Here is a 27,241-nt window from a genome sequence, read left to right as displayed (position 1 = left end):
TATACATGTGAGGAAGGCGCAGGACCAGGTGTTTTGTGTATAGGGTCCCTGTGGGGCAGAACCAACTATGACACCTAAAAACAGCAACCACCTTAGCAGTGAGCATGTAAGGTATTTCAATTTTTCATAATTACTAACAATGCAAAAAATCCCTATGTATTGAGGAAGGAAAAGTTTTTTTTTTCAAAAACATGTATGATTATGGAAGAAATTACACAATTATATTTGACATGATTGAATTATGGAAAGATGTGACATATGTATTGGCTTTCAAATTATAGCAAAAAAAAACATAGATCTAGGAATGGGTTTGGGGCTTGCACTAAATTCTAGCTCCACCTTAAGAGCAATTAGTTCTTATACCATGGCCCTGTGACATACTCACCTTCATGAAATGATCACTGAAGAAAAGGGTGCTATAGCAAAGTGTGGTGAAGAACAAGATGGTACCTGGCTATCAATCAGAATAGTGTATGGGGTCTTAAAGGCTTGTATTAAGACAAGCAGACATTGTCGCTAGGAATCAACTAAGTCTACATGGAAGAAAAACACCAGCTTGCATGATCCAAAAATGACAATTGCTAATCTTGAATATGGTGAGGAGAAAAGCATCAGCGCAGATTATTATGAATTTGTGGAGGGCTCCCGGGAACGAAGAGAGCCCAGACCCTGCGGAGTATCTGGTCAGACTGAGCTGCTGGCAGATCCGCTCTAGTCACAGACAAGTGTTGCTATCACCCTTATGATTAGGCAAAGCATTGTAAGCGTGGTTTTGCTGGATCAAACTCGATACCTGCTCAGTTGACTACCCTATAGAAGCGACCTGAATTTATTCTGGGTGCAAGTATCTCTTACCGGTTCCATGATGGAAATTTCTTCCCTGGCTTTTAAAAAAAATCATTGTTGTGGGTTTTTTCCTTCTTATGCATTATTAGTGTTTTTGTCTGTATACTCTTATGTTTTTACCCTTACCACCTTAGCACAATTTTTAAAGCACAGGAGGAGTGTTGGCATAATGATAATATTGGATACAAGGGGATATAGGGAATAGAGCGGTGGTGGGGAAGACAGGGAGGGAAGGAGATTTCAGGAGTAACTAATGCAGACAGGAGTGGGGAGGGCGTCTTAGAATGGATTGCGATTATATGAATCATCTTAAAGGCAATTTGACCATGGGGGTGGGAGAAGGTTTTAATTGAAGTGATTCTCTACCAGCCCTGGGTTATATCATTCCATTTAAAATTTTGCTAATTTAATAGATGGACATTTACAGATTTCTTTTTTATTTGCATTCTTTGGTTGCTGGTGATATTGGTGGTATATTATTCTCAGACCCATTGACCATTTGTGCATGTCTTATGGGTGAGTTGCTTGCTAATATAATGAATTCCTTTTATATTTTCCTCACGTGTAAAGGGAATATTAACCTTTTATCACATGCATTGAAATAATTTTCTAGAAGTTTACTGATGGGCATTTAGGTTGGGTCTATCTTATTACTGTTGTGAACTGTGCTGCAATGAACATGAATGTGCATACATCTGTTCATGTTATGACTCATTTCTTTAGGACTTATGCCCACCCCACAGAGGGATTTCTGGTGAGTATTTCTATTCCCATATGTTTGTGGTAGCACCAAATCAATTTCCTCCACATTTGTACATATTTACAGTCCCACTGGAAATGTATGAGGGGTCCAATCTTTCTACAAAGTCTTCAGCATTCGTTATTGTCTATTTTTTTTTTTTTAGTATTGAGCTGTCATTGTTTGTATAAGGTGGTATCTCCTCATTGTTTTGATTTCCATCTCCCAGATGGCTGGTGATCTTAAGCATTTCTTCATAAGTTTATTGGCCATTTGGATGCCATCAGTAGATGAATGGATAAAGAAACTCTGGTACATATACATAATGGAATATCATGTATCACTGAAAAACAATGACAAAACTATGAAGCTCCTCATGACATGGATGGATCTGATGAATATTATCTTGAGTGTAATCAGGCAATCACAAAATGGCAAATATCAATATGAGACCACTGATAGGAGAGTGTGGAGGGGACTGAGGTAACAGTTTTCATACTAAAGGGGATAGACCAGAGATTTCCAAGGGCAATGGGGGTGGGAGGCAAGGAGGAAGGGAAGACAAAGCAACAGACTAGAACATTTTGAGCGTTTACTTGGGTGAAATCGAAGATAGAAATCCATAAAAGGAAGAGGAGAAGTCAAGGAGCTGGTGAAGGGTAACAATTGGGGGTTTGATTAGTAGTTTAGCTGTAGAATACAAGGTTGAAGATCAGAAATGTAAGCCCCTACTTAATTTTAAGAATTATTATAAATAAAAACTGAACCAAATAAAAAAACCAGAAGTGTAAATTCACCAACGTTATAATGTATGTGCTTTTAAAATAACATGCTTAGAAAGTCTTCAGAAAGAATATAAAGAAAAATTTCACCTAAGTTTGTTTTTACTAACTCTAGAATATTATTTTTAGATTGATTTTTTGTATTCATCTGCGATCTATTTTACAGTAATAAGCAGCTAAATGGAACACAATTTTCCATTGTCTTTCCTTGTTACCTTTTGTTAATTGTATGCTATTTTCCATACATTTGGGGAAAAATTCCAGTTGTGAGTTATGGCATCCCCATGTGTATTCTAGAAGAATGACTTCATAAGGCTTTCAATGGCTGGTTTTTCAGAAATACATCACCAAGCCTTTCTTCAGAGGCACCCATTGGTAGATTTGCATTTCCTACCTTGTCAAGTGTATTAACCATTTTTACTTCCCAGAGACTGCTCTATTTATTCACTGCTTCTCAATGAGACCTTGCATTGATACTCTATAGGGTTATTGAGTTTATGGAAAAATTCCTTGTAAGATGTGATTTTTTTTGCAACATGTGTCCTTATAAAATAACACTAAAGTTAAAAAACTTATTTATAGATCTTTATAATATTAGTATATTGTTAATGTCAAGAGTTAGTATGGCAGACTAGATGTTACAATTATTAGAGAGAGAAAAATGTTCTTTCCTTTGTATACCTTGCTATCATTTATTGCACTTAGATTTGCATAGTCAACTATTTAGACTAAGTTGATGTTTTCATAATAGATTCCGTGGAGATGTAGCCATGTTAATATTTACAAGAATATTTATGCGATCCAAGGCTATGTCTAAAGCTATAGTGACACATGAAAGACTTGCTGACAGATATAAAAAGGAATCAAAGTATTAAATTTCCTGTGCATATTTCATATGGGCAAGCATGCAATTGCATGGACAGATAACATGAAATAACCTATCAAGAGTTTTGATTTTTCTGTGCTATTATGGCTTTGGTGGCATTGTGGGTTACAAAGATCTATGTTGTGGCAGTGTTTCTTGGTAATATGGTTACAATCTAGGGCAGCATTTCTGAACCACAACCACAGATACATTTGAAAATGCTGAATACGGTATCCTTCCTTGGAGACACTAGTGCATCACACCATCGTACAGACACAAACGGTCACGACATGCACATCCAAATCCTTCCTTATTTTTCATTCATGAAATATCTAATTACCAATATTTTAAGAAAAGCGGCTTGGGAGATGGGAATTTAGAGGGAATGAAGAAAATACAATCTAAATATAATACATATCACCACCAACCAGTCACAGATACACAAACTTAGCTATGTTAACTATAAAGTGTGACTGAGCTCTTTTCAATTTGTTCTTTGACTATTTTTAAATGTTTATTTTGACTGTGGGTATTAGGGCTGTTTTGAAACTCTGCATTATTACCAATAAGAGAACTTCAGATGGTTATGATATAGGACAATTTACGTGTATGACAATTTACTCATGCAAAATACATATACACATATTTTTCCAGGGAATAACTGACACTATATTATGTGAAAGACAGTCCCTAGAGGAAGTTGCAATTATGGTTAGGTACCTACTTTACCATTTGGTCTCCCTTGTGACCCATTTAAAATTTGTTCTAGTTTTTAATATTTTCTACTTTCTTTTTGATTGAGATTTTCTCTATATTTACATTATTATCGTTGTTTGCCTTTTTAGGGTAAGTTTTTCTGTATATGAAATCAGGATATGGGAACTTTTAGAGACAGTAACTGGATTAATGGATTCCTTGGGATATGGCAAAGGATGTTGTAGGGGAAGTGGGAGCTAATAACAATGAATGCAAGAAAGCGGAAAGTGTTCTAAAACTGATGGTGGTGATGATTGTACAACTCTTGAAATGATTGAAATATTGAATTGTGTATTTTGATTATGAACTAATAAAGCTGTTAAGAAAAAGTAAATTTATGAGCCTATTTGAATAGGATGTGGCCGAAATACAAGTATAGTAATAGCTTACTTATTACAATGTGTTGAATTTTGACCCTCACAAAAGTTATGCTATGTCCTAACTTTGGAACCTGTAAATATTAACTTGGTTGGAAATAGGGTCCCTGCAGAAGTTGTGTATTAAGTTAATGCAAGGTACTACTGAAGTAGTGTGACTTCAAGGATGGTTTGCCTAAAAATGTGCATAAGAGACACAGAGAAACTAAGGGAAGAATGCCATGTGTGAATGGAAGCAGAGATTGAAGTAATGCTGCAGCTGCAAACCAGGGATGCCTAGGGCCACCAGAAGCTGGAAGATAGACTTTCCTCTTAAACGTAAAGGCTTCTGAGACACCTTGACCCTCCCGAAACCCTGAATGTAGAGACCCAGCTTCCAGTACTGAGACAATAAGTTTGTCATTTCAAAAACTACGGAATTTGTACTAACTTGTTATGATAGCCCTGTTGTTAGTTGTTGTTAGGTGTCATTAAGTAGGTTCCATCTCATAGTGATGCTGGGTACAACAGAATGAAACAGTGTCCCATCCATTGTTACAGCCACTGTATTAATTTATCACCTTTCTCTTTTTCACTGACCCTCTACCAAGCATGTCTGGTCTACCTACCATGTCTGGTCTCTCCTAATAACATGTCCAAAGTATATGATATAACATCTCACCATCTTTCCTTCTAAGGAGCATTCTGGCTGTACTTTGACCTAGACAGATTTGTTTTCTTCTGGCAGCATATGACCCTCTCCATATTTTTTGACAGAATCATAATTCAAATCCATCAATTCTTCTTCAGTCTTTCTTTTTCACATGCATATGCGGAGGTTAAAAAATACTATGGCTTGAAAATGAGGAGCTGATTCTAGGAACCCAAGCGGAAAGAGGGTTTTGAGAATGTTGAGGGCAACGAATGTATAAGTGTGCTTTACACAATCGATGTATGTGTGGATTGTGATAAGAGTTGTTTGAGCCCCAATAAAATGATTAAAAAAGCACTATGGCTTGGGTCATGGTGGAAAGTAGATGTAGTAAAAGATAACTTTAAAGATAGGGGCTTGAAACCTAGAGAAGAAACACAGAGATACAACTAGAGGGATTCTGACTTATTGTTGCTGACTTTGAAGATGAAAGAAGGAGGCCATCTGGAAAAGCATTCAATGGCTTTTACTCATTGCCATTGAGTCAATTATGTCTCATAGAAACCCCACAGGACAGAATAGAACTTCCCCTGTAGTTTTCTGAGGGAATAAATCTTTTGAGCTGCTGGCCTTACAATTAGCAGCCTAATATGTAATACACTATGCCGCCAGGGCTTCAAGCTGGGAAAGGCCCTCAGTTTACAGCAGCAGCAGGAATATAAAGACCTTTGATTCATAATCTGAAGGAATTCTGTCAATAGGCCAACTAAACAAGAGATGCGTTCCCCCTCAGAGCCTTCAGAAAGTAATGCAGCCATGTTGACACCTTTATTTTAGCCAGTGGGTGTTGTGCAGGGCTTCTGATATGCAGAAATTTATAATAAATTTGTATTTTTAAAGTTATTAAAATTTGTAGCAATTTGTTACAAATTTAATAGGAAGTGAATAGACTTATGTAACCTTGACATAAAAAACCTGTAAGGACATTATGAGGAAGAAAACTTTTCAGATCAATCTTATGTATAAATGCTGTCTTAAGTAATATATTAGCAAAGTAAATAAAACAATACGTTAAAAAGAAAACTACTAATATTTTGCCAGTAGTTCACCATGAAATTCTCTCTATTGAATTACTAGTGTGATTTTGTCTGTTTGAACTGTCTTTTTAAAAATTTGTCTCTGACTACCAACAGAAATGATAGAGATAATTTCAAATTATATTAGTTAAGAACTTCTGTTCACCAAAATGAAATACTGAAATAAGTTAAGACATGGATGCACCTTGAAAACATTATGGTAAAGGAAATAAGCCAGACACAAAATGAGACAAATAATGTATGGTATCACTTATATGAAACACCTTGAATAACTCTATACAAAGAGATAAAAGTTAATTCGTAATTATCAGGGATTGAGCAGGGCAGTAATCTTGGTGGTACAGTAGCTAAGTATTTGGCTGCTAACCAGTAAGTAATTCAGCAGCTTGAATCCATGAGTGCCTTCAGGACAGAGGGAGCAGTGGAAGTGGAGACGAGAGAGAGAGAGAGAGAGAGAGAGAGAGAGAGAGAGAGAGAGAGAGAGAGAGAGAGAGAGAGAGAGAGAGAGAGAGAGAGACCTGCTGATGCAAATTGTTAATTTGCTAACTGAAAGTAAATAGAACCAAATGTTGCCAGTTTAAACCCACACAGTGACTTCAAAGCAGAAAGACTTGTGAACTTCTTCCATAAAGATGGTTGTTGTTAGGTGCCATTCAGTCAGTTCTCACCCACAGGGACCCTATGCATATTGGAACTAAACACTGTCCAGTCCTATGCCATCCCCACAATTGTTCTTATGTTTGTGCTCATTGTTTTAATTACTCTGTGATTCCATCTTGTTGAAGCCCTTTCTCTTTTTTGCTGCCCTTTTCATTTACCAAGCATGATGTCCTTCTCCAGGGACTGGTCTCTCTTGACAACATGCCTAAAGTACATGAAACAAAGTTTCACCATCCTTGCCTCTAAGGAAGATTCTGGTTGTATTTTTTTCAAAGATAGATTTGGTCATTCTTTTGGCAGTCCATGATAATTTCTATATTCTTCTCCAGTACAACAACTCAAATGCATTAATTCATATTCAGTCTTCCTTATTCAATGTCCAATGTTCACATACAAATTGAAAATATCATGGCTTAGTCCTCAAAATAATCTCCTTGCTTTTCAACACTTTGAAGAGATCTTGTGCAACAAATTTACCCAATTCAAGGCTGATTTTGATCTCTTGACTGCTGCTTCCATAAACATTACTAGTGGATTTAAGCAAGATGAAATCAATGTCAATCCTTTCTCCATTTATCATGATGTTACCCACTGGACCAGTTGTGATGTCTTTTTAAAATTGAGTTGTAATCCATTCAGAAGGCTGTAATTCTTGGTCTCCCTTAGCATGTACTTCAAGTCCTCCTCAATTTCAGCAAAGAGGGTTGTTTTATCTGCGTATCACAGCTTGTTTAGAAGCTTCCAGCTGCAGTGCGGTTCTTCATATAAGCCAGTCTCTCCAATTATTTGTTCAGCAAGCAGACTGAGTAAGTATGGTGAGAGGATGAAACCCTGATACACACCTTTCCCGATTTTAAACCATGCACTATTCCCTTGCTCTGTTTACACAACTGCCTCTTGAACCACGCACAGGTTCTACATGAGCACAATTAGGGTTCTGGATTACAGCCAAAAAATACTCTCTACAGTAGTTCTGTTCTGTCATGTGGGTTACTATGAGTTGGAATGCAATGGTAAGAACAACATATACTTATTATAAATAAATAAGTATAATCTTTCTCCCTATTATATACATATATAATAGATGCACATTATTTATATAATAGGGGCACAAAAGTATGTTATGAAGTATATCTATCAGGGTTTTGGTTAATACATGGAGGGATTTATTCCAAACTAAATGTGTTTAATCATATATGAGATCAGTGGATGGTTTCAGATAAAGTTCTCTCAGTGATACACTTGTCTTAGTCTCATTAGGGTGCCTTTAACAAAAAGTCTAAGCAAAACAGTGGTTCTGAGAGGACCTGATGAGTCAATAAAATTCAAATCAAAGCAGTCAACTCAATCCTCGATATCTATGATGACTCATTTGCCATGTATCTAGCTATCTATCCTTTCAGTTATCTATCTGAAAGAGGGAGAACATGAAAAGTTATTTTATAATGGAACACATTTTAAGTTTTAGATATATGGCTATCCATGACAAATGAATAGTCATGGATATCTATCTAATCTATCTATCTATCTATCTATCTATCTATCTATCTATCTATCTATCTATCTATTCTCTCTCTCTCTCTCTCTCTCTCTCTCTCTCTCTCACACACACACACACACACACACACATCATCATCATCATCATCCACTTATCTATATGAGAGGGAAAGCATGAGACATTATTTTAAAATGGAGGAAAAGTTTTAATTAACATTTTCATTGGAAACACTCTACCTTTAAGTGGCTGCCTAATATTCCACTAAATAAAGTTCAGCTGTTCTTTGCTTCCTGATAATTTAGGTTGTTTTAAACATTATAACTAAAAAAATGAATTGAGTGGAAGGTATTTGATTCAAATTTGAACATTATTTTCTCTCTGTGGTCCACAGTTCATCTGATCTGTGAAATAACATGATTCTTTTGTAAATTTTTTTATTTTAACAATTTATTGGGGCTCATACAATTCTTTTCACAGGATTCTTTTGTAAATTTTTGAGTATCGTTTCTGTATCATTCAGCAAAACACCTTGAGACAAATTCATTAAAAATTTTTCTAATTTTAATTGGGGGGGCAATTACGGCTCTTATCACAATCCATACATATATCCATTTTATTAAACACATCTGTACATATGTCGTCATCATCTTTTTCAAAACATTTTCTTTCTACTGGAGACCCTGGCATCAGCTTCTTATTTCCACCCCAACACTCCCTTCCTCCCTCCCCATTCCTTCCCCATGCCCCTTTGATGATTGAAAAATTCTTCTTCTTTTTTTTTCTCATGTCTTACACCTACTGCTGTCTCATTTCACCCACTTTTCTGCTGTCCCTCCCCTGGGTTGGGGGCCATATGTCGATCATTGTGATCGGTTCCCCCTAATCCCATCCCCCTTTACCCTCCTAGTATTGCTGCTCCCCTTAGGTGTCCTGTGGGGTTTATCTGTTCTATATTCCCTGTGTTATGAGCTCTTATCTGTACCCGTATATATATTCTGGTCTAGCTAGATTGTTAAGATAGAATTGGGGTCATGGTGATGGGGTTGGGGGTGGGATGGAGAAAGAAGCATTAAAGAACTAGAGGAAGGTTGTGTGTTTTATTGGTGCTGTACCGCATGCTGACTGGCTTTTCTCTTCCTTGTGGCCATTCTGACAGGGGGTGTCCAAGTGACTACTGATGGGCTTTGGACCTCCAATCTGCCCCCACCCTCATTCCTATTAATATGCTTTTTAGTTAGTTAGTTAGTTTGTTTTGTTTTTGGTCTTTGATCCCATCGACACCTCATGATCACACAGGTTGGTGTGCTTCTTCCATTTGGGCTTTGTTATTTCTGAGCTAGATGGCTGCTTGTTTGCCTTCAAGCTTTTAAGAATCCAGACACTATATCTTTTGATAGTTGGGCACCATTAAATTTCTTCACTACATTTGCTTATGCACCCATTTTGTCTTCAGTGATTGTGTCAGGAAATGTGAACATCATAAAGCACTGTATTAGTAGAACAAATTGTTCTTGAGATGAGGGAGTATTTCAGTGGAAGCCCAATGTCCATTTGCTACCGTAATACTTTATAAATAAATATATGTACATAGCTCTATTCCTCTGTCACTATATATAAATGTATTTGCATATATACATGCCTGTATTTAGACCTCTATAAATGTCCTATGCCTCCTAGTTCTTTTGTCTATTTCCTTTTACTTTCTCCCATCCTATTATCATGTTCAGCCTTCATTCGGGTTTTGGTAATTCCTCTTGGCTACATTGCCATTGATTTAGCCCCACCAAGTATCCTATGCACTCCTTGCCATCAATTTTAGGTCACTTAGTCTTCCCTTGTCCCTGGGTTTGTTGGCACCCCCTTCTTCTCCACCATCTCTCCCTCTCCTGTGTTGCTCCGGAACCGTCAGAACCATTATACTCACCTCCATATTGTTCATCCTGCCTAGCTTGTCCAGATAGACATGCATAGATAATAATATATGCAAAAACAAAGCAAAACATAACAAAAAGAAGACAAAAAATGAATCAACAACAGCTAATACAACAAAATAAAAAATAAAGGAAAAAAGAAAAACCAACAGCAAAAACTGAATAGCCTTTAAATAATTTCTAGTGTGTCCATTGACTTTTAAAAAAATCATTTTATAGGAGGCTTATACAACTCTTATCACAATCCATACATCCATCCATTGTTTCAAGCACATTTGAGCCCTTGGCATCAGCTCCTCATTTTTCCCCTCCCTCCCTCATCAACCCTTGATAATTTATAAATTATTTTTATTTTCTCATGTGTTGCACTGTATGATGTCTCCCTTTACCCCCTTGTCTGTTGTCCATCCCCCTGGGAGGGGGTTTTAGGAAATTCATGGTGATCGGTTCCCCTCTTGTCCCCCCACCTTCCCCTTCCCCTCCTGGTATGACTATTCTCAATATTGGTCCTGAGGAGTTTAGCTGTCCTATATTCCGTGTTTCCAGCTCTTATTTGTACCCATGTACATGCTCTGGTTTAGCCAGAATGGTAAGGTAGAATTAGGGTCATGATAGTGGGGGCAGAGAGGCAGGGGGAGGAAGCATTAAAGAACCAGTGGAAAGATGTTTCATCGGTGCTATACTGCACCCTGACTGGCCCATGACCCTTCTGTAAGGGGATACCCAATTGCTTACAGATTGCTTACACCTCATTCACTTTATGATTTTTGTTCTGGGTCTTTGATGCCTGATACTTGATCCCATTGACACCTCATAATCACACAGGTTGATGTGCTTCTTCCATGTTGGACTTTGTTGTTTCTCAGCTAGATGGCTGATTGTATATCTTCAAGCCTTTAAGACCCCAGACGCTATATCTCTTGATAGCCAGGCTCCATCAGCTTTCTTCACCACATTTGCTTATGTATCCATTTTGTCTTCAGCAACCATGTTGCGAAGGTGAGCATCTCAGAGTGCTGGATTATTAGAACAAAGTGTTCTTGTGTTGAGGGAGTACTTGAGTAGAGGCCCAATGTTCATCTGCTTCCTTAATACTAAACCTATAAATATATGTACATGGATCTGTTTCCCCATTGTCATATATAAATGTATTTACTTATGTACATGCTTGCACTTAGATCTCTATAAATGTTCTTTGCCTCCTAGTTCTTTCCTCTATTTCCTTTTACTTTCCTCTTGTCCCACTATCATGTTCAGCCTTCATTTGGGTTTCAGTAATTCCTCTCAGTGATATTGTCCTTGATCAAGCCCTACCAGACTTCCTACACCTTCCTTGCCATTGATTTTCAGTCACTTGTTGTTCCCTTGTCCGTGGGTTTGTTAGCCCCCACTTCCTTCCCCCTGCCTTCCCCTCTCCCATGTCCCCCTGGAGCTGTCATACCATTGCTATATCTTCTAGCTTATTTATCCCGCCTATCCCATCCAGGTAGCCATGCAGGCACAACAATATACACAAACACAAGATCGAGCACAACAAAGCAACAAGAGAAAATAAAATATCTACAACAACAAAAAGGCAACTACAAAAAAAAAAAAAAAAGAAAAGCCTATGTTGTCCTTTATGAGTGTTTTCCAGTTGAGTCTGATGGGGTGCCGTGCCCTGGCCTCACAGCCTATTTTTGGTGTTCCATGGAGACTCCATTGTTTTGCTCCCCTTGCTGCTCTGTTGAACTCTCCCAATGTCTCCCCTTGGCGTTGTGGGGTCAGGGCGGGCACAATTCCCGCGGTGTGTCTCCAGTGTTGTCCCCTGTGGTACTATGGTGAGGAACATCGTGTCTTGTGGTGGGGCCGACCCTATGGTCCTCTCTGTGCATAGGCTGCTCTGAGCAGAAATATTGCACTCAGGGCTTGGTGGGCCAGGATGTGCTTCACTCTTTTTTCCTCCCCCCTTGTTTGCTCCTGTGTTCTCTGATCTGACACATCCCTCTCCTTGAGCTGTAGCTTCAGGGCTGTCCTCTGAAGTGAATTCTTTGGGTGGGGTTGGGGGTGGGAGCTGTCCACTTAGTTGGTAATAGGGCCGGCCCCTTCGGCCTCTCTTTGGTTTCCTGCTTCATGCCAGTGTGTTGCATTCTTGTCTTGGAGCACTGGGTTGAAATCTGGTCCCTCTTTCCCTGTGGAGACACAAACAGCACCCTCCCCTTGGGTGGCTTAGTGCCCTGTTCCCCTCCCACCCCTGTATCTCTTTTTCCCCTTCCTTTTTATTACTTGGCTGCCATATGTATCCCTGGGTTGGGTTTGGCACCTGCCATAGTACCTGGACCTCACCCCAGGAATGTATGTATTTAGTAGCTTTTCCCATATGTGCCTTTTTACATTTTTTTTTTTTGCTTACCTCAGTGGACTCATGTTGTACTTGTCCTTTCGTGCTTGGCTTACTTCGCTTAGCATAATTTCCTCCAATTCTTCCCAGGTGGCAGTGTGTTTCATGTGTTCATCACTGCTTTTTAGCGATGCATAGTACTCCATTGTATGTATGTACCAATTTTTTAATCCATTCATCCGTTGATGGAAACTTGGGTTGTGTCCAACTCTTTGCAATTGTGAACTGTACTGTGATGAACATTAGAGCACAGATGTCTGGCTGTGTTTTGCATCTTGTCTCTTCTGGGTATACGCCCAGTAGGAGGATTACTGGGTCATATGGTAGTTCAATTTCCATTTGTTTAAATATCACCAAATTGATTTCCATAATGGCTGTACATATCTACAGGTCCACCAGCAGTGGACTAGAGTTCCTATCTCGCCACAGCCCCTCCAACACTTGTTAATTTCTGATTTTTTGAATTGTGCTACCTTTGAGGGTGTTAGGTGATATCTCATAGTTGTTTTAATTTGCATTTCTCTTATGGCTAGGGATCTGGAACATTTTCTCATATGTTTGGCCATTTGGATTTCTGCTTTTGAGAAACTTCTGTTCGGGTCCTTTGCCCACCTCCTCAATGGGAAATTAGTTTTTTTTTCTTTTTGGAAGCTAGCAGAGTATTGCAGATTTTAGTAATAATGCCTTTGTCTGATGTGTCTGCTACAGATGTTTTCCAAGTCTGTGGACTCTCTTATTACTCTCTTGGCAAATTCTTTCGATATACATTTGTCTATTTGTGCCTCCTCTGTGTTTGTGTCCTTCCCTATTTCTGATAGCATATGTATTCCCTGAGTTAAAGTTATCAGATTTGTTCCAATTCTTTCAATGATAGTCCTAATAGTTTGGGGTTTTATCTCTAGGTCTGTGATCCACCTTGAGTTTGTTCTTGTGCATGGAGTGAGGTAAGAGTCTTGCTTCATTTTTTGCAGGTGTATATCCAATTTTTTCTAGCACCACTTATTGAAGAGGGAGTGCGTTTCCCATTTGATATTTTTGAACCCTTATTGAAGATCATTTTTCTGCATGCTGATGATTTTGTTTCTGGATTTTCAATCTTTCTCCACTGGTCTGAGTATCTATCATTATACCAATACCACACAGTTTTGACCACTGTGGCTGTATCATAAGTGCTGAAGTCATGTAAAATAAGCCCTCCAACTTGAGACAAACACTTTTTAAAATTAAACTCACTGTTGTGTCTCAGTATTGTCTCTACCTGTAAGGGTCATGCGCATGGCTCATTGCTTGCCCTGTTTATCACTGAGAATTACAAGTCACTACAATGACCAGAGGTTTTTATCTTGAGAACTAATCCTCTTTGGAACATGTTCAAAACAAGTAGGAATATTGCTGTTTCTTTTTGGAAGCCAGGACTAAAAAGAGAGGGTTTATTACAGATAAGTGGTAGGTTTTTAATACCTATGGTTATGAAACATTTTAAGAAGAGAGAAAACTTACAGAAGAACTAAGTGGTATAAGAAAACTATTTCAACTTAGAGAGTTGGAAGTATGCCTGTACAGCAAGGCAAATAGTGAGAAAGTTTTGAACTTTAGGAGGTTAAGTTACAGCATACAAACTATTTAGTTCAACAATTGATTGCCATAGAGTTGAGGCTTACTCAAAACTACCTTTTAGGACAGAGTATAACTGCCCTTGCGAGTTTGCAGTGAGTATCAGAGACTGTAACTCTTATACTGGAATGTAAACATGGTCTGTCTCCCAGGGAGTGCTGGTGGATTTGAACTGCTGACCTGTGGGATCACAACCCAACACATAACTACTATTCCTCCAGGACAGGATTAATATCTTTCCTCCAATTAATCTGTACCTTGGGAACATGTAATGTTTTTACTCTGAAAATTGGAAAGTCAAAATCTAGGGAGAGAGATAATTATCTGAATAATACCTTTCTCACTTTACTATTTAAGATAATTGTTACTAAGTAATAAGATAAGGTTTTTATCTTTTTCTTCCACCAATCCTCATCAGTTTTGGATATAACACCTCTACATTTAAGGAGTCTTGCCTCAAATGACCATGTTTTACCCATCTTGGGATAGTTTATATCTCTTCAATATACAATATACACAATATATACAATATAACATGGGGTCTGGAGTCAGGTGTGGATTTTCACAGTGACCTCCAACTCTAAAGAGATATGTTACCTTATTTCCCCCCCTATGTTCGGCAAGGTTCTCTAGAGAAAATCAGGACACGTGATTTTATATATATAAACATACACACACACACACACACACACACACACAACGAGAAGGAATATAACAGCTAATTAGTTCACACAGCAGTACAAAGGGCTCAGTTCAACTCACTTTTGTTAAGCAGTTAATATGATAGAAATCCTTCAACTCATGTGGGCTGCTGGGTCCAAGGTCAAGGAAGCAGATAGCAGAGTCCTCCCTTTGGCAAGGCAGGTAGAGTTTGCCCTCAGGCAGCAAACAACAGGGTGGGTCAACAACTGTCAATAGCTTGAGAGCTTAGTGAAGCAGGCCCAGATGGGCTATTGAACACAAGCAATGCAGGGCAATGGGATCCACCAGCCTCAAGCTCAAACGATGTGTGCACCAGCAGTGTGGTGAAGCAGGTCTGGAAGGAGTCACAGCTCTAGTGACATGATTCATGATCCACAATCCATGATCCATGAGTTGGTTGGTCCCACAGGTCACGTAGCACACAGGTTGAGGCAGAGAACTAGGTAAAGCAGAAGCACACTGGTCTGATCACTAGAAAGCAAGAGAAAAAGGGGCTGGCCTGTGGAGCCATTTATCTCTTTCCCCTCCAATCAAACTGCATCCTTATTAACCCCACATGTTCTTATTGGCCAGATTGGCACAATAAAACCCCAAATATCACAAATAACCCCCAAATATCACACCTCCAAAATAAAATAAATTCATTGCCATTGAGTTGATTTTGACTCATAATGGCTGTATAGGGCAGGATAGAACTTCCCCTATGAGTTTCTGAGATTTTAATTCAATTTTTTAACAGTTTTATTGGCATTCCATTCACATATCATACAATTCAGTGGTTCCCTCATATCAAGAAAACTTGTACACGCTTTACCACATCAATTTTAGAACATTTTGTCTTCCTTGTTCTCATTTTTATTCATGTAATTTTTTTCAATTTTCATAAAAAATATACACAACAAAACATCCTCCAGTTCAATAACTACTACTTGTATATCTCCATGCCATTGATTATACCCTTTGTGTTATACAACCATTAGTGTTATCCTTCTCCAAATTGTTCCACCACTATTAGAATAAACTCAATGCTCCCTAAGCACAACCTTTTTCTCCTGCACTCATGATAACCAATGGTCAAGTTTGATTTCTTCTGCTGCTGCTGCTCTTTAGTACATTTCTTGATGTAATATTCACATGTAATACACTTCCATAGTTAAATCACTGTTAAAAAGACTTGTATATACATTATCAAAATCAGTTCCAGTTTCCCTCCCCTCCCCCACATTCATTGATTGCTACCCAATTACACACACATGCACACACACACAGTTCCTAGTAAACCAATGCATCAGTTATGGTCTCTATGCATTCACTCCTATGCTTCATAAACTGGGAAACCTAACAGAAATAATAAAAAACAAACAAACAAAAAACTAGAAAGAGGAGCACCATAATAATAATATAAAGATTAAAAAAAGAGTAAGGAAGACCACATACAAGATTTTAAAAGCCAGGGAAGAAATTTTTGTCATGGAAAAATAAAAAATATTGAGATTAGGTCAAAAGAGAGGTCAACTGGGGCCAACAGTGCTGGAGCCACCGAGATGTTGAGGTGATCCCTAAGCCGGGTGCGCTGAACTCCAAGATGACTTTGTCCTGAAAATACCCTCAGCCACCTATTTGTGGGTGGGTACAGAAACCAGTGAGGCTGAGAAGACAGGGGCCCAGGAGCTGGTGAAGGTGCTGCGAGCCAAGCCCTTGCAGGTGGTGGAAGGCAGCGAGCCAGACAGCTTCTGGGAGGCCCTGGGTGAGAAGGCCCCCTACCCACGTCCCGTCCCGGAGCCTGAAGGAAAAGAAGATGGATGCTCACCCTCCGCGTCTCTTTGCCTGCTCCAACAAGATTGGCTGTTTCGTGATTGAAAAAAAAGGTGCCTGGAGAGCTCATGCAGGAAGACCTGGCTACTGATGACGTCATGCACCTGTGCAACTGCTAGAATCAGCAGAGCAAAAGTTAAAACAGGCTGTATGAAAGCTGAGTTTTGAGGTAGGCCTCGGTTTTGGTTTCGGTTTCGGTTTCAAGTTCCTGGTCACTGATGCAACACATCACCTGATCCACCTAACCAATGAGACATCGCCTGACATCTCCTGATCCAACCTAAGCAATGGGACACATTGCCTGATGATGCATTAGCCAATAGACTTTGAGTGACAGCCCACCAGTGACCGACCAATCAGGAAAGCACGTGCGAACCTACTCACCAATCATTGCTGGACAATGCTGACGCCAGAAGTTTTCTCCAATGAGTTTAAAGAATAGCAACCCTGGACTGGCCCCTTGCCCTTGGCCCTATAAAAGCCTGGGAACAAAGCACTTGGGACTGATTCCCTTTTGGAGGTCCTCGCTGTGCGGGGCAGCTGAGAGAGGAAGGCCTAGCTCGAGCTAGCATCTCAATTGGTCGTATTTTGCATCTTAACTGGTCGTATTCTTCCGTGCCCCCAATGTAAGCTCGCCTTCCTTCCCTGAATCTAACATTGTCAGTTTCTGGGGAGAGGGACATTATACATGGTAAAATAGAGGACAAGTGAAAAATCTGTCTAGGAAAGGACTGGTTAAATAAGATTGGTTTCCCAAAATGGGTGATACCACCCTCTGGGGAGCACCGGAATAATCCAGGAGTGCAGGTGGGGGCTGCAAAAGTAAATACCTATACTTTATCCTGGATTATGGGCTACAGTACAATTTTTTAAATTGTTACGGGACACCGAGTCTTTGATTTTGTTTTTTTTTGAAAAGGGAGCGGTAAGCCTAATAAGTTTGTGAACTTATGGGACAGTTCTGCTGGTGCTGATACAGACCAACTACGAACGCTTTAATAAGTGATGAAAATGCAAACTAGGAGTATAGTTTTCTCTTGTTTGTGGGTGCTTGAAATGGAATAATGCTTGAATGTATGTCTAAGCATATATTATGCAGACACAACAGAAACTGGTAGGAGAGTCTTTTCTTGTCATTTTATATACCCTATAGTAAACATATCTGTCAGTTTGTTGCACTGTGGTGGCTTACATGTTGCTATGATGCTGGAAGATATATTTAACATATCACCAGGTTCATCCATGGTGAATAGGTTCCACTAGGGATTCCTGACTGTGATTGACTAGAAAGAACATGCTGATCTATTTCTGAAAAAAGTCTAGTGAAAACTTTATAAATCGTCAAAATATGACTAGCGAAGAACTGCCTCTTCCAAGCGGTTGTTGTTGGTAGGTGCCTTTGTCTCAGTTTCAACTCATAGTGATCTTATGCACAGCAGAAGACTTAGAGGAGTGTTTGTGGATTTGGGATGGCTTGGAACAATGCTATATGGCAGAAACTGATTGGTTTTCTCCACCCCACATGAGAAACATCGGTTGAAGTGGTTTAAATAAATGTGTATATATGGATCATGAGTATTAGGTATGCCATCTCTTTGCTTGCAAGACTAGATCAGAAAATTATATGACTGAGAACAGATTCTTTTGTCTTTGTGTTTATCCTAATAGCAGAGTGGTCTCTTTTAATATTTGTCCTTTTGTGGTTGACTAATTCCACTCAGTATAATGGTTTCTTGATCCTTAACTAATTTTGCTCAGCAAAATGGTGTCCAGGTCCATCTGTGTCATGAGATGCTTTGTGAAAGTCTGCTACGTGGAGGGTAGATGGAGTTGTCAGGGATGGGGTTGTCAAAGGAGGAAAAAAGAAGAAAAAACAGGCAAATAGTGTTGCTCAGAAGGGTTGCCCACAGTGAGAACTTTTCACCAAACTGTCTACAAGTTCTGCTATCCTGCAGGACCCCCAGAAGCTATAGAGATAAGAGGTTTGGGTGTGTAGATTGAAGCAGGGAAGGGAAGAAACAGCTTGCGCAGGGAAAGAAGAGTGCACTGATGTGGCTCAGGCCACTAGTCAATGATGAAGGAAAGTCGGTACCAGTCAGCAGGTGTTGCTGATCTCCAACTTCAAGAAACTTTGGTGTACTTAGTTTTAAAGTTTTTTTTTCCCAGATTGTAGGTGTGTAGAAATTCCGTCTTGGTAGGATTTCTCTGGTATTCATTCAGGATATCTTCGTGTGCTTGTTACCTGTCAGCCATATTCCCAATGATTCTGAGATCTACCATTTGATCTCTTCACAGTTACTTCTATGATGTGTTTGTGGTAGTTAGATAATCTGGTGTTAACTTGTGAAGGGGTGGAGTTTAGCCAGTCAATCAGGTCGCAGCTTGATGACCTCATTTGGAGGCACCAAAGAGATAAATAGCTCACTAGAAACTGGATACAGGCAGACTTTCTGTTTCATCTTTGTTTTGACAAGACACATGGAGTTACACAAGAGTCCTGGAGCTGGAGGAGCCACATGGAGCCCCTGTCAGCACTGAGATGCTTCCATCACCACTGGATCAATAAGACTTTCCACCCACTGGCCTGTGATCTTCCCACATTCAGCATCATTGCATGCATGTCATGGATCTGAAGAGGAATTTATAGATTGGTATCAGACAAATGGGCTATTTTAGGACTATTGGACTTGTTCTGGGCTGGACAGGGATGTGTTCTCAATATACAATTGCTCTTTTATATAAAGTTCTTTCTTATACATATATGAATCTGCCTGGATTCATCTGATATTCGCCCATATGGCAGTGGAAGCATCTCAGCACTGGTGTGGGTTTCCACAAGGCTCCTCCAGCTCCAGGGCTCTGGTTCCAGCAATGTCTCCATGTGACTTGTCAACAGGAATGTCAGGCAGAGTGTATCTAGCCTCCATTGAGCTCTTTATCTCCTTCCCACCTCCAAATGAAGTCATCAAAATGTGATCTGATTGTTAGGCTAGACTCTATCCCTTCAAAAATTGAACAGATTATGTAACGGTCACACATGAACAATGATTTCTGAGTAACATTAAATCTCCAACGTCAATATTTTCTTCATTTCTATTGCTTTTAAAAAATATTTTTACTAAAGGCTCTTACAGCTCTTGTAACAATCCATACATCCATTGTGTCAAGTACATTTGTGTGTGTATATATATATAGACATTATCCTTTTCAAGATATTTGATTTCTACTTGAGCCCTTAATATCAGTTCCTCATTTCCATCCCCCCCCACCCTCCCTCTCATGAACCCTTGATAATTTATAAATTATTATTATTTTCATATCTTACACCCACCCCTCTCTCCCTTTATCACATTGGCTGTGTTGGCACTCCTTGGGGATTCTCAGCAGTTACAGGAAAGTTGTGCTGATAGTCTGTTTTCTTGTATCATATCATGGAGACATAACATGGTAGACATGAGGGTGCACTAGTGAGGGTGCTTTTGCTCAAGGGATTTAGGTCTACATCATCGGCAGAGCTGAGGGTTCTCATTATCAGTAACCCAAAGACAGCAGCTGGAGAATTGAGATCTGGTTACAAGTGGTTTATGGTTTAGATGCTGCACTGTCGTGCAAAGAATTGTGTGAAATTGTTGAGGAAGAGACAGAAAAAAATTTTTAAGAAAAAAGTTCCTGGAATGTAACTTGAAAGAAAAAAGTGTGGAACATTTTCTTAATTTTTAATGATCCTATGTATGCATTTATTTTTGAGGATTTTTGTTTTCTTTACATTGAGTTGGAGTCCACACTGAAACCTTTGGTCTTTGTCAGCAAGTGTTTCAAGTCTTCCTCAGACAAGTTTTGTCATCTGCATATGGAAGGTTGTTAGTGAGGCTTCCTCCAATCCGAATGCCACATTCTTCCTTAGATAGCCCATATTCTCTTACAATTTTGGAGTATACAGACTGGATGAGTATGGTGAGAAGATACAACTCAATGCACATCTTTCTTGATTTTAAACCATGCAGTATTCCCTTGTTTGTTTGCACAACTGCCTCTCCATTCATGTACAGCTTCTTCATAAGCACATTTGAGTGTTCTGGAATTATCATTTTCCTTAAGGTTTTACAGAGATTGTTATGATCAACATAGTCAAATACCTTGGCATAGTCAATGAAGCACAAGTAAACATCTTTCTGGTATTCTCTGTTTTCAACCAAGATCTAGGTGACATCAACAATGATACCCTGTGCTCCTTGTCCTCTTCTAACTCCAGTCTGAACCTCTGGCAGCTCCCTGTCAACAAACTGCTGCAACGTTTGTTGAAAGAGTTTCAGAAAAAATTTACTTGTATGTAACACTAACGATGTTATTCTATAATTTGTGCATTCTGTTGGATCACCTTTCTTTGGAATGGTTAAAAATATGGATCTCTTCCAGTAATTGACCAAGTACTGTCTTCCAAATATTTTGCCATAGAGCAATGCATGTTTCCAGTGCTGCCTCAGTTTTCTGAAACATTTCAATTGGTATCCCATCAATTTGTGGAGCCGTATTTGTGCCGAATGCCTTTAGTACAGCTTGGAATTCTGCCTTCAATATCATTGTTTTTTATTACATGCTACCTCTTGAATTGTTTGAATGTCAATTTGTTCTTTTTGATACAGCAGCTCTGTTTATTCTTTCCTTCATATTTTGATGCTTCTTACATCATTCAATATTGTGCCCATTTAATCTTTCAATATTGCATTGAAAGCTTGAAATTTTTCTTATGTTGTTTCAGTTTAAAATAAGCTGAGCCTGTTCTTCCTTTTTGGTTTTCTAACTGCACATTTCATTATAATACGTTGTACAGTCTTTGCACAGTTACAGTACTTGTCTTCTCCAGCTGCCCGTTCACATTTTCTGGTCAGCTCTTTGACTTCATTTTTTCTTCCATTTGCCTTATTTGCTCTATGATCACCCTCAAGAAGGAAACACAGAATCCTATAGCAGAGTGTGTTGAAGAAATTAGAGGGTGCCTGGCTATTAGATAAAATTGAGTAAGGGGTCTTAAAGACTTGTTTCCACACAAGCAAGCATCTGACTGAGATGTCAATGAAGTCCACATAGAAGAAGCAATCAGTGACATCAGTGACCAAAGCAATGTAAAGCAAATAATCTGAAGCTGAAGGAGAAAGTAGTATCAATGCCCAAATTGTGAGATTCTGGTTTGCTCTGGATAACGTGGGACTCCAAGATAACGTTTGTGAGATCTATACAGGAAATAACCCTCCAGTGATTTTCCTCTCTACATAATGGAGGGATGAGAATAAACTAATTACAAAACAGAGTACATTGGAGAGTTGACTATAAAAGATCAAAATGATAAACTTTCTTGGACACTTAAAACCTGTCAGTCGATCCTCCTATACACATTGGGGCTAATTTATTTTTCAACATTTTCTGTGTGCACCCCCGCTTCATATTGGGGTTAGCTCTCATGTATTTTGTCATTGGGAGTAGCTTTCTTGAATTTTTGTTATGTTTTTTTTCTTGGTACATGCAACTCAGAATTGATGAACCTATGGAGACAGCAAGTAGAAAAAGGGTTCCTGGTGGGTTCAGTGGGGGAGGAGAGAGGGAGAAAGGGAAGATGTCATCGAGTTCAAGAAGAAAGAATATTTTGAAACTCTGATAGCAATTGTATAATGCTGCTTCTTGTGATTGAATTATGGAATGATATGGTGTCTCTATTACCTCCCAATAAAAACATTTTGGAAAAGGAAAAAGAACAATTTTTATCTTTTCTCCTGATATTCATTTTGATTTTTCCTTTGTTTCCTGTCTTTTTAGTGACCCCTTGCTTTCAACATGTATGATATTCTTGATGTCATCTCACAGCCCATCTGGTCTGTCATTAACGTTAATGACATCAAATTTGTTTCTGAGATGTTCTTGAAGTTCAGGTGAGATAGACTCAAGTTCATATTTTGGCTCAATTGACTTTAATTTTCTTCAACTTTAATTTATATATTGACACTTGACAGTCTGTTCAACAGCACCTTGCCTCTTTTTAGCTGCAGATATTGAGCTTTTTTATCCTCTCTTCCCAAAAATATAGTCAATGTGATTTTTGTGTGTTCCACTTGGAGATGTCCATATGTGACAGCTGTTTGGGTTGTTGAAAAATGGTTTTGAAATTAAGAAGTCATTGGTTTTGCAAAATTCTATCATGGAATCTCCACCTTTGTTTATATCACAAATGCCATATTTTCCAACTACTGTTACTTCCTTTTTGTTTCCAACTTTTCATTCCAATGGTCAATAATTATCACTGCATCTTGATTGCATGTTTGATCAATTTCAGATCAAAGATGGCAAAGATCTTCAATTTCTTCTCTTTTTTTAACATGCAGAATGAAGATAATTCATTGACATAGAATAGAAAGTTGAAGAGTGACATCTCGTTTAATTTTCATAAGTAGTATAGTCTTAAAATATTGAAATGGAACATTGCCATTCATTAGCTGTATTCCATCAATTCATAAATCTAAAAATTTCTTTAGATTCATTTGTGGTTTTTTAACAAAATTGACCATCCCAAACCTACCTGGACATGAATATATTTCACATACTTACATTTAAAGAAAAGAATCTGATGAAGTTAAATTAATCTCAATTTTTGTATTTAGAGTTTTAAAAATCATTTTATTGGGGGCTCACACAACTCTTATCACAATCCATACACACATCCATTGTGTCAAGTACTTTTGTACATTTGTTTCCCTCATCATTTTCAAAACATTTGCTTTCTACTTGAGCCCTTGGCATCAGCTCCTCATTTCCCTCCTCCTTTACCCCTCCCCACACCCCCATGAACCCTTGATATTTTATAAATTATTATTATTTTGTCATATCTTACACCGTTCACCGTCTCCCTTCACCCATTTCTCCACTGTACGTTCCCCAGGGAGGAGGTTATATGTAGATCCTTGTAATCGGTTCCCCCTTTCTCCCTCACCTTCCCTCCACCCTCCTGGTATTGGCACTCTCACTACTGGTCCCGAGGGATTCATCTGTTTTGAATTCCTTGTTTTTCCAGTTCCTATCTGTATAAGTGTACATCCTCCGGTCCAGCTGCATTTGTAAGGTAGAATTGGGATCATGATAGTGGTGGGGAGGAAGCATTCAAGAATTAGAGGAAAATTCTAGGTTTCATCATTGTTACATTGCACCCTGATTGGCTCATCTACTCCCCGCAGCCCTTCTGCAAAGGGAAGTCCAATTTCCCACATATGGGTCCTAACAATTAGGCAGTCTGAGATGCTCACCTTCCTGACTGGATTGCTGAAGACAACGGGTGCACAAGCAAATGTGGTGAAGAATGCTGATGGTGACCAGCTATCAAAAGATATAGCAGCTGAGGTCTTAAAGGCCTGAAGATAAACAAGCAGCCATCTAGCTGAGAAACAACAAAACCCACATGGAAGAAGCACACCAGCCTATCCCAACTCGATCGCTGAGGACCAAGTGGGTGCACACACCAGCCTATCCCAACTCGATCGCTGAGGACCAAGTGGGTGCATAAGAAAATGTGAAAAAAGCTGACAATGCCCGGATATCAAAAGATATAGCATCTGGGGTCTTAGAGGCTTGAAGATAAACAGGCAGCCATCTAGATGAGAAACAACAAAGCCTAAATGGAAGAAGCACGCCAGCCTATCCCAACATATCACTGAAGACAAAGCGGGTTCATAACCAAATGTGGTGAAGAAAACTCATGGTGTCCGGCTACCAAAAGATAGAGAGTCCGGAATTCTATAGACTGGAAGGTAAACAAGCGGCCATCTAACTGAGAAACAACAAAGCCCACATGGAAGAAGCACACCAGACTGTGAGATCACGAGACATCGAAGGGATCGGGTATCAGGCATAAACCCCCCCCCCCCAAAAAAAAAGATCATAGCATTGTGAATGAGGGGGAGTGCGGAGTGGGGGCCCAGTGCCCATTTGTTTAGAGATTTTTAAGTACTTGACATTATAAAAAAACAATCAGTTAGGCAGTTTCACAGGAAATGGGGAATAATTCATTTTTAGCTTTATCATTTGGTGCGCATATTTGAATAATATTTGTTTTAACTGGATTTCCTTGTATGCTGATACATATTATCCTATCTCAGATAGCATTGTACTTAAATATCTCTAAATTTTCTTTGAAACAAAGTTTTATTGACGTGTAATTCACATACCATACAATTCAATGTATATTAAAAAGTGTAAAATCATCACAGCATGCAGTATAGCGCCAATGAAACACACAGGATTTCTCTAGTTCTTTAATGCTTACTGCTTCTTACCCACCATCATGACCCCAGGTCTACCTTAAAAATCAGGCTGGACCAGAGCATGTACACTGGTACAGATAAGCACTGTCAACATACAGTATCCAGGAGAGATAACCCCCTCAGGTACAATAATGGGAGCAGCGATACCATAAGGGTAGGGGGAAGGTGGGAGAAGGGGGAGAAAGGGGGAACCAACTACAGTGATTAACATATAACTTATTCCCTCCCCCAGGGGGAAAAACAACAGTAATGTGGGTGAAGGGAGTCAGTGGAGAGGGTAAGATATGAAAAGAATAATAATTTATAATTTATCAGGGCTTCATGAGGGTGGGAGGGTAGGGGATGGAGGGAAAAAAGAGGAGCTGATACCAAGGGCTCAAGTAAAAAGAAAATGTTTTGAAAATGATGATGGCAACATATGTTTTTGACACAATTGATGTATCAGTGGTTATAAGAGCTGTAAGAGCCCCCAATAATATATACACACACACACACACACACACACATATAAGTCATTGCCACAATAAATTTAGAGCAATTTCTTCTTTATTATACTCATTATTAGCTTCCTATCTCCCCCAACTTTTCCTGCCATGATCCTATGAAAATATTAATCCAATGTTTTTCTTGATGATGAATGTAACTCCAAACATTTTGAATCTGTCATTCCTGGCATAGTAAACAATATAATTGTCTTAATCAAAATGGAAAATATCAGTCCATTTCAGCTCACTATTGCCTGTTTTTAAAAAATCTTCATGCATTCTATTTCATTTTTTCACAACTTAAAATTTTCCTGGATACATACTTCATAATTCTCAGTTCCAAATATTAGTAGATGTTTATAGCTGTTTCTTCTCAATTTGAATTGTGCTTATCAGCAAATGAAGGTCTTGAAGGCTTTACTTCATTCCCCTCATTATGGTCAACTGTACTTTGAGAAAGCAACTCTTCCTTGGTAATTTTTTCAGTACTTTCTAGCCTGAGTGGCTCATCCTGTGGCAGTACGTCTAACAATATTTTGTGGCTGTTCATGAAGTTTTCAGTGACTAATTCCTCAGAAGTGGACAAACTATTCCTTTTTGCTGGAGCCCAATCAGCTTGTAGTTTGGAAGCGCTGCTGCAACATGTTCAATTTGGGTGACTCTGCTGGTATTTGAAATACCAGTGACACAGCTTTCAACATCACAGCAACAATAATCTGACAGACACGTGGCAGCTTCAAAGTAGGAGTCAACAATGATCTGAATGGAGTAGAACTTTGGGGACCTTCATGTGCTGATGTGCAGTGACACAAAATGAGAAGAAAGAGCCTTAAAAAATGCATTACTAATCACATCAGTGAGCTGAAATGCACTACAACTAGTAAATTTGAGTTGCAAAATTATGATTTGACTATGTCAGGAATCACAAGTTGATGTCACATTCATCAAGGAATGATCTCACATTCATCATGAAGAAAAAATTTCATTGTATGTATGACAATATATTTATAACTTTATATGTAGTGTTTCTAACACCCAAGAACAAGTAAATTATAAATGTATTTTTAAAATTTCTAGATCATTCTAAAGTATAATCCTGTAAGTGATAGAATATCTTCCATGTGCATAAATGGAAGTCCAGTTAATATTTCTACTTTTCAAATATACACATCGACCACTAAAGTCTAAGGTGAGTAAATTAAAGATTTCCACCAACTTTTGCAATATGAAATAAAACATGCTATCAAGATACATTGATAGCTATTGATGTTTGAAATGTGAAAGTTGGAAACAAAGAAGGATAGGCTATATGGAAAATATGACCTTGGTGATAGTAATGGCCCAGAGGTCATCTGATAGAATTTTGCACGTCAATGACTTATTCATTACAAATATATTTCTTTAAGAACAGGAAGGGAGGCAACGGATGGTGTAATACACAAAATAATTTGTAATTGATAAGGATTCGCGAGGGTGGAAGGTTGGGAGGGAGGAGGGAAAAAGAAGAGCTGATGCCAAGGGCTCAAGTAGAAAGAAATTGTTTTGGAAATGTTGATGACAACATATGTACAAGTGTGCTTAATACTATTGACTGATGGCTTGTTAGAAAATTTGTAGAAGTCCCCCAATAAAATGATTAATTTTAAAAAGGAAACATTAACAGCAACTATACATATGGACCTTGCAAGATGGAATACACAATAATTAAATCAACCATATGAAAGAAATGATGCAGAAGCTTGAGACTGTCAATCAGAACA

The sequence above is a fragment of the Tenrec ecaudatus genome, chromosome 5 (genome assembly GCF_050624435.1).
Source record: "Tenrec ecaudatus isolate mTenEca1 chromosome 5, mTenEca1.hap1, whole genome shotgun sequence".
Lineage (NCBI taxonomy): Eukaryota > Metazoa > Chordata > Mammalia > Afrosoricida > Tenrecidae > Tenrec > Tenrec ecaudatus.
This window is presented reverse-complemented; position numbering follows the sequence as displayed.